Source organism: Silene latifolia, chromosome X (genome assembly GCF_048544455.1).
Source record: "Silene latifolia isolate original U9 population chromosome X, ASM4854445v1, whole genome shotgun sequence".
Lineage (NCBI taxonomy): Eukaryota > Viridiplantae > Streptophyta > Magnoliopsida > Caryophyllales > Caryophyllaceae > Silene > Silene latifolia.
In genome coordinates this window covers 274,297,419-274,303,418 of record NC_133537.1, presented here as the reverse complement: position 1 = coordinate 274,303,418, position 6,000 = coordinate 274,297,419, and the positions used below count along the sequence as shown (strand labels likewise).

The 6,000-nt window shown below is 40.2% G+C and overlaps 1 long non-coding RNA gene across 1 annotated transcript; it reads left to right on the top strand.

Annotated features, from left to right (window-relative positions):
- Positions 1–2,780: 2,780 nt before the first annotated feature.
- LOC141621822 (uncharacterized) lies at positions 2,781–5,113 on the top strand. The gene is made up of 3 exons (XR_012532705.1): positions 2,781–2,930; positions 3,028–3,135; positions 4,921–5,113. It is a non-coding gene; the product is annotated as an uncharacterized LOC141621822 (long non-coding RNA).
- Positions 5,114–6,000: the final 887 nt, after the last annotated feature.

Below are 6,000 nucleotides of genomic sequence, written 5' to 3'. Positions count from 1 at the left end.
CGATAACCCTGTCCCATTAATGTGCACATCCCCTTCCGTGGCGGGTTCAACAAAGGGCGAAACTAGGGCGTGAAGCCACTCCCGCAAGTGACTCCACTCAGCGGAGAACGCATCTCGAGAACCAGAGACAAACAATCAGCAATCACAATACAACATCAACAACCGTCTGAAACAATTACGATAATACACAACAACCACAACAACCGACGCACTAGATCATCTACAGAGACTGAGTAGGCGAACCTACCTTTACGCAACTGCAACCAATCCATGCCAACATATGACATATCCAGCAATCAAGCAAAGCCTATAACCACAACACAATCATCTATTACTACCAAGCAAACCCTAATTTTAAAGACAAGGATACGGATGATGATGACAACATACCTACAAGGAGAAACCCGGCAAAAGACCGCTACCCGACTCAAGCTATGCTCTCCTAAAGCACAAGAACCTTCAAAAGGGCTTCCATGGAGGTTTTATGGTGAAGGGAAGGGGAAGAGGCGACTAAAGGGTTGGAGGAATGATGCGGAAATGATTTGCGGATTTAACAAAACGCGATTAAAAACCCTCGCTGAAAACCCGATACTCGATCGAGTACCACACATACTCGATCGAGTGACCCCTACTCGATCGAGTAACCACGCTACTCGATCGAGTAGCCTCTACTCTATCGAGCACCACTCATAACTCGTAACCCAAGATAGCTTTGGCACGCACTTCTAAGAACTATTCCCGCTCCCAAGGTCAGTCAACGCTGGTCAAAGGGTCCCTAAAAGGGCGGGTATTACATTTTATGCCAAAGAAAGATACATGGACTAAGGCACAATTATCTATGGCTTATCGGAAGAATGTGCTGAAGTTACATGGGATCCCTAAGGACATAGTATCTGACAGAGATGCGAGATTTATCTCAAAGTTTTGGAAAGAGCTGCAGGAATCTTTAGGAACAACTTTGAAGATGAGTACAGCGTTTCATCCTACGACAGATGGTCAGACAGAGAGAACAATCAAGAATCTTGAGGATATGTTACGAGCTTGTGTGATGGACTTTGGTGGTAGTTGGGAACAGAGATTAGATTTGATTGAGTTTTTTTACAACAACAGCTATCACACCAGTATTGGCATGGCACCTCTTGAGGCCTTATATGGAAGGAGATGTAGGAGTCCGATTTGTTGGGACGACAGTGCTGAGGCAGTGGTTCTAGGACCAGAGATGGTACATGAGATGGTTGAGCAGATTAAGATGATCAGGGAAAGGATGAGAGCGACTCAGGATAGGCAAAAGAGTTATGCAGATCTACATCGCCAGGATATAGAGTTTCAGGTTGGGGACAAGGTTCTTCTGAAAGTGTCTCCTATGCGTGGGGTTATGAGATTTGGGAAGAAAGGCAAGTTGAGTCAGAAGTTCATCGGACCTTATGAGATCTTAGACCGGGTTGGAGAGGTTGTTTATCGTTTGGCTTTACCAGCTGCGTTGGAGAGAGTGCATAATGTGTTTCATGTATCTCAGTTGCGCAAGTATGTGAGTGATCCGTCACATGTGTTAGAGGCAGAGAGCATAGAGCTAGATGAGTCTTTGTCTTATCTTAAGGTGCTTAAGCAGATCCTTGACCGGAAGGTTAGGAAGACTAGGAGTGGTGAGATAGTTTTGCTTAAGATCCTTTGGTCTAACCACGAGGTTGAGGAAGCTACATGGGAGGCAGAGGAGGCCATGAGAGAGCGTTACCCTTTCCTTTTTGATCAGGTATGTATGGTTACGGACGTAACCTTGTTTCTTTTAGGGGGGTAGGAGATGATCGCAAAGAGTTTTTAAGAGTTTTTTAAACCCTTTTTGGTGTTGTGTCGGTATGTGTCGGTATGTTTTGTTGTGGTTGAGTCGGGTTGAGTTTGGTTAGTAGCATGTTTTTATGTTGAGTTTTGTTTTGGTTGTTGTGTCGGGAGTGTAGTAGTATGTCTTTGTTTTGTTGTGGTTTGAACTTCGGGGACGAAGTTCTTTTTAAGGAGGGAAGACTGTAATACTACGGTTTTATGAGTCTCTGGGTACTCTATCGAGTGGGCCTTACTCTGTCGATTAAGGGTGTTTTGCAGTTTAAAACAGTTTCTGACCTGTAGGGTACTCGATCGAGTAGCCTTGGTACTCGATCGAGTAGGCGGCACTCGATCGAGTATGTCTGTTACTCGATCGAGTAGCCCGGTTTACGGGTAGTGTTTTGTCGGGTTTTGTTAATAATGCGATTTAGTATTTAAACCTTTCCGTCACTTTCATAAAACGCTTTTAGAAACTTAATTACTTTGAAAAGAGATTGCATGTAACGCCCCGTAAATTTCGGACCGTTAATATATTTCAGAAATAATTTATTAATCGAAATAAAAGTGATAATTAAGTATTTAAAGTAAAAGTAATTTAAAGAAATATAATTTTATTATATTTTGAAGAAAAGTATTTATTTTGATAGTTTCGAGATGTTTAAAAATAGTTTAAACCGTGTAAAATCTTTTATTTCGAAATAAGGGCGTATCGGGGGGAAAATGACAATTCGTTTGAACGATGGGTAAACGAAATTGGAAATGGGTCGTATGAATACTCAATTTTATTGTAATCTCGTGTTTAAAAACTTTGGACTTGACGGAATTTGCGTTTGACTTACGGATTTAATTATTATTGAAACGAGTCAAAACCGACTCGAAAAATCCCGACTCAAACCCGACTCCCTCCTTTCCTTTCTCCCTTTCACGCATCAAACCCCCTTCCCCTTTATTTTTTTCTGATTTTCCTTGCTTCCCACCGTCATCTTCAACCTCACAAAGACCAAAACACCATTTTTGGTAAAATCAAGCTCAAATTCACCATATCTCCTTCGTTTCTTGTCCGTTTTTCGCGAAATTTACCTTTCCGGAATCCCCTCGCCGAGATCTACGACTTAGTATGTTCTAATTTCAATTTTCATTAAGTTATTTTAAGACCAAATTTCGGTGATTTCGGTTTTGTGTTTAATTTTTGTGTTTTTATTGTTTAATTAGGTGAAGGATTGGAAGACGAGTTCGGGGACTCGTATATTGTAGAGGATAGCGGTTAGTTGTGGTTAGGGTTTCGATTTTGAGGACTAATTGCTCATTTTCTAGCTTAAGGTAACATATTTCGAGCTACTCGACGAATTATCGTCACATGTTTTTGATTTTTGTATGTTTGGTGAATTTTTGTTTGAGAATTAGTTTTCACATGTTTAGAATGGTTGCATGCATGTCAATTGTTAGCTTAAATTGTGCCTTTTGTTAGTTTAAATTATCAAAATTGAATTGGGGACGATTAATTAATTTTCAGACGGTCTTATAATGTATAAAAATGAAAAAAAAAAAGAAGAAATGGTGCGGCGGCGTCGAAGCAGCGTGGCGGCAGCAGCACATGACCCGCCCCGTCTCTTGGGGTTGGCCCGGGTCGGTCCGTTGCTTGTTTCGCGGTTTTCCATGCCTTGTCCGTCATTTTAAGTTCATCATGGATATAATTAGAATGAGTATACATGGTTAAATTTGTTAAGAGAATCATAAAAGTAGCTAAAAGTTATGCTAATGGTAGAAAAATTATGTTATATTGACAATTATCACATGTTAGGATAATTTACAAAATGAAATGGTAATTAATAGGCTCAAAATGAATTTTATAGCTATAATTGAAATGTTTTGTTGATTGTGCCGAAAACTGAGCCTTAGTCCCTTTGACTGATGCGATGTCGATTAATTGAGTGATTGGTCGGCCGCAATTTGACCCGTACATCGTCGCAGTGGGGTTGCGGGTAAAAATTCGGTTGAATGAATTAGATAATCGGCCTTTTTCTTGTTTTAGGCCATTTATTATATCTCTATTTCACATGTGTAATTAGTTGAATTTAAATAGTTTCTTATTTAGTTAGTTGAATTTAAATAGCTTCTTATTTTGTAGTAATGGCCCTAGTTTTCCCTAAAGCCTTTTATATTGTTATAATTGTTAGGATTGGAAATTAGTATTGAATTCTTATTGAGGAACTGTTGGGATTGTATCTTAAATAGACATTTATATAGCTTTCACATGATAGAATGTTAGAATTTATGTTGGTAAGTAGGACTTTTTGCCCTCTTAAGGTTAAGTGGGTGTCTTACTTGACTTATGTGGTGAGTTTTGGGTGGTGTGGGCTAAAATATTCAAGCTGGGACTAGCTGTGACTAGGTCCTAGGTGAGTATTTCGGCCTTCATCATAGATAGGTCTTTATAGTCTCTGACGAGTATATGTTCACTGCTTGATAGCCTTTGTGTTCCTGACTAGTGGATGTTTATCCAAGTTGGGGCATGACCTCAGGTACTAATTTTGATAGTATGGGGTCAGCTTAAGTACTAGCCGACCCTTCGGTGGTGTCCTTAGGGTACTCACTTCACTTTGTTTTAAAAAAAGTTGTGAGTCTTGGGTGCGGTGGTGTGTATCCGCATGTCTAGGTCTCGTGATTTTAGGCTAGGGTTGTGTTGTCTCTTGGCCATGTTTTCTTAATAGTAACCGCTGAGCCAAGATACCGGTTCGATTACCTTCCCTACCTCGTGGTATAGACTTGAGTTACAAAGTGACTATTGACGGGACTAAGAACTTATGCCTGTCTTTGATATATTGCCCTTTCTTGTATGGTGATTTTATGAATCGTAATAGGTGAGATGTAAGCGGTTCTGATTGATAAAGTTTGGATTACTATTTGTTATCTGATTCACATGATAGTTTAGTTTGGTCAGTTTAGGGGTCATTTGTTAGCATACATGATAAGTAAATGGTTTATCAAATTGTTTACATGTTACATTACATGTTACATTAATTTTGACGATTCGTGGCTGGGAGGACTCGAAGTTACTCCCCACTGAATTGTGGCTTTCGTGTTTGTATAAAATGCGATTGACAGGTTGTTGATGCTTTGTTTGGGGTCACAGACGGCTAGTGAGCAAGGAACCTTGGACCTAGTTTTGGCTATTTTATTAGTCAACCTTTTACACTTTTGGTTTGTATATAATTTGAAGGGACATATGTCTCCCTTTTTATTTTTGGTTTGTATCCATATATTTCCGCGTCTTTAGTTATATATGTAAGTTAGTTTATCAGCTGTTGCAGGGTTATGACACTCTTCTTGAGTTGGAATTGGTTGTGAATGGTTTAGTTAGAAATTTATTTTGAAATTGCAGGTTTTTGGACTAGTTCAACCATTTACAAACATATCCTACCAGTTTTTCTGTAGAATTTACGTATATAATTAAGGCTAGATTTAAGGGTGTCACATTGCAACCTACTTACTTCGCATCCGTCGCATTATTGACAAATCCCGGAGCTTGGGAGGTCGGAATTCATCGCTCTTTACATTCTTGTGATCCTTGCGTCGAGGGTAAGATCTACGTACTGTTTTTATGGTATTTAGTTAAGGTTGTTTAAACCCTAATTTAGGGGTTTGGGGGTTTTGTTGTCTTTTATGATTGTTAGTAATTGTATGATCGTATGTTAGGAGGAGGATTCGTAGAGGAGGCCTTTTGATAACAGCTGTTGAGACCGTCTGACTGTTTTGCATTCCAGAGGTAGGGTTTCCCTACTCAGTATTAGTCACATGATGTGTTGGTTGTGATTTGTGATTGTTGAATATTATCATATTCGTATTGTGACGGTTGTTGGATTTGGTTGTTGATAGTAGTTGTGATTGATTGTATCTGCCTGTGTTCTTCGGGGTGCGTCCCTGGCTGAGTGGAGTCACTTGCGGGAGTGGCTTCACGCCCATTATTCGCCTTCTGTGGAACCCGCCAAAGAAGGGATGTGCACATTAATGGATTTGGGTTTATCGCTCGACGGAGATGAGCGGGGCTTAGGTGGAAACGGCTGCGGTCCCCCACTTGCAGCGAGGAGTAACCTGTTGCGATGGGTACTCTGGCAGGGCTACACACTTTAGTGTGTAGTCAGTATTGTGGAGTTGATGATGGAGTTTGGAGTATATCTATGACGG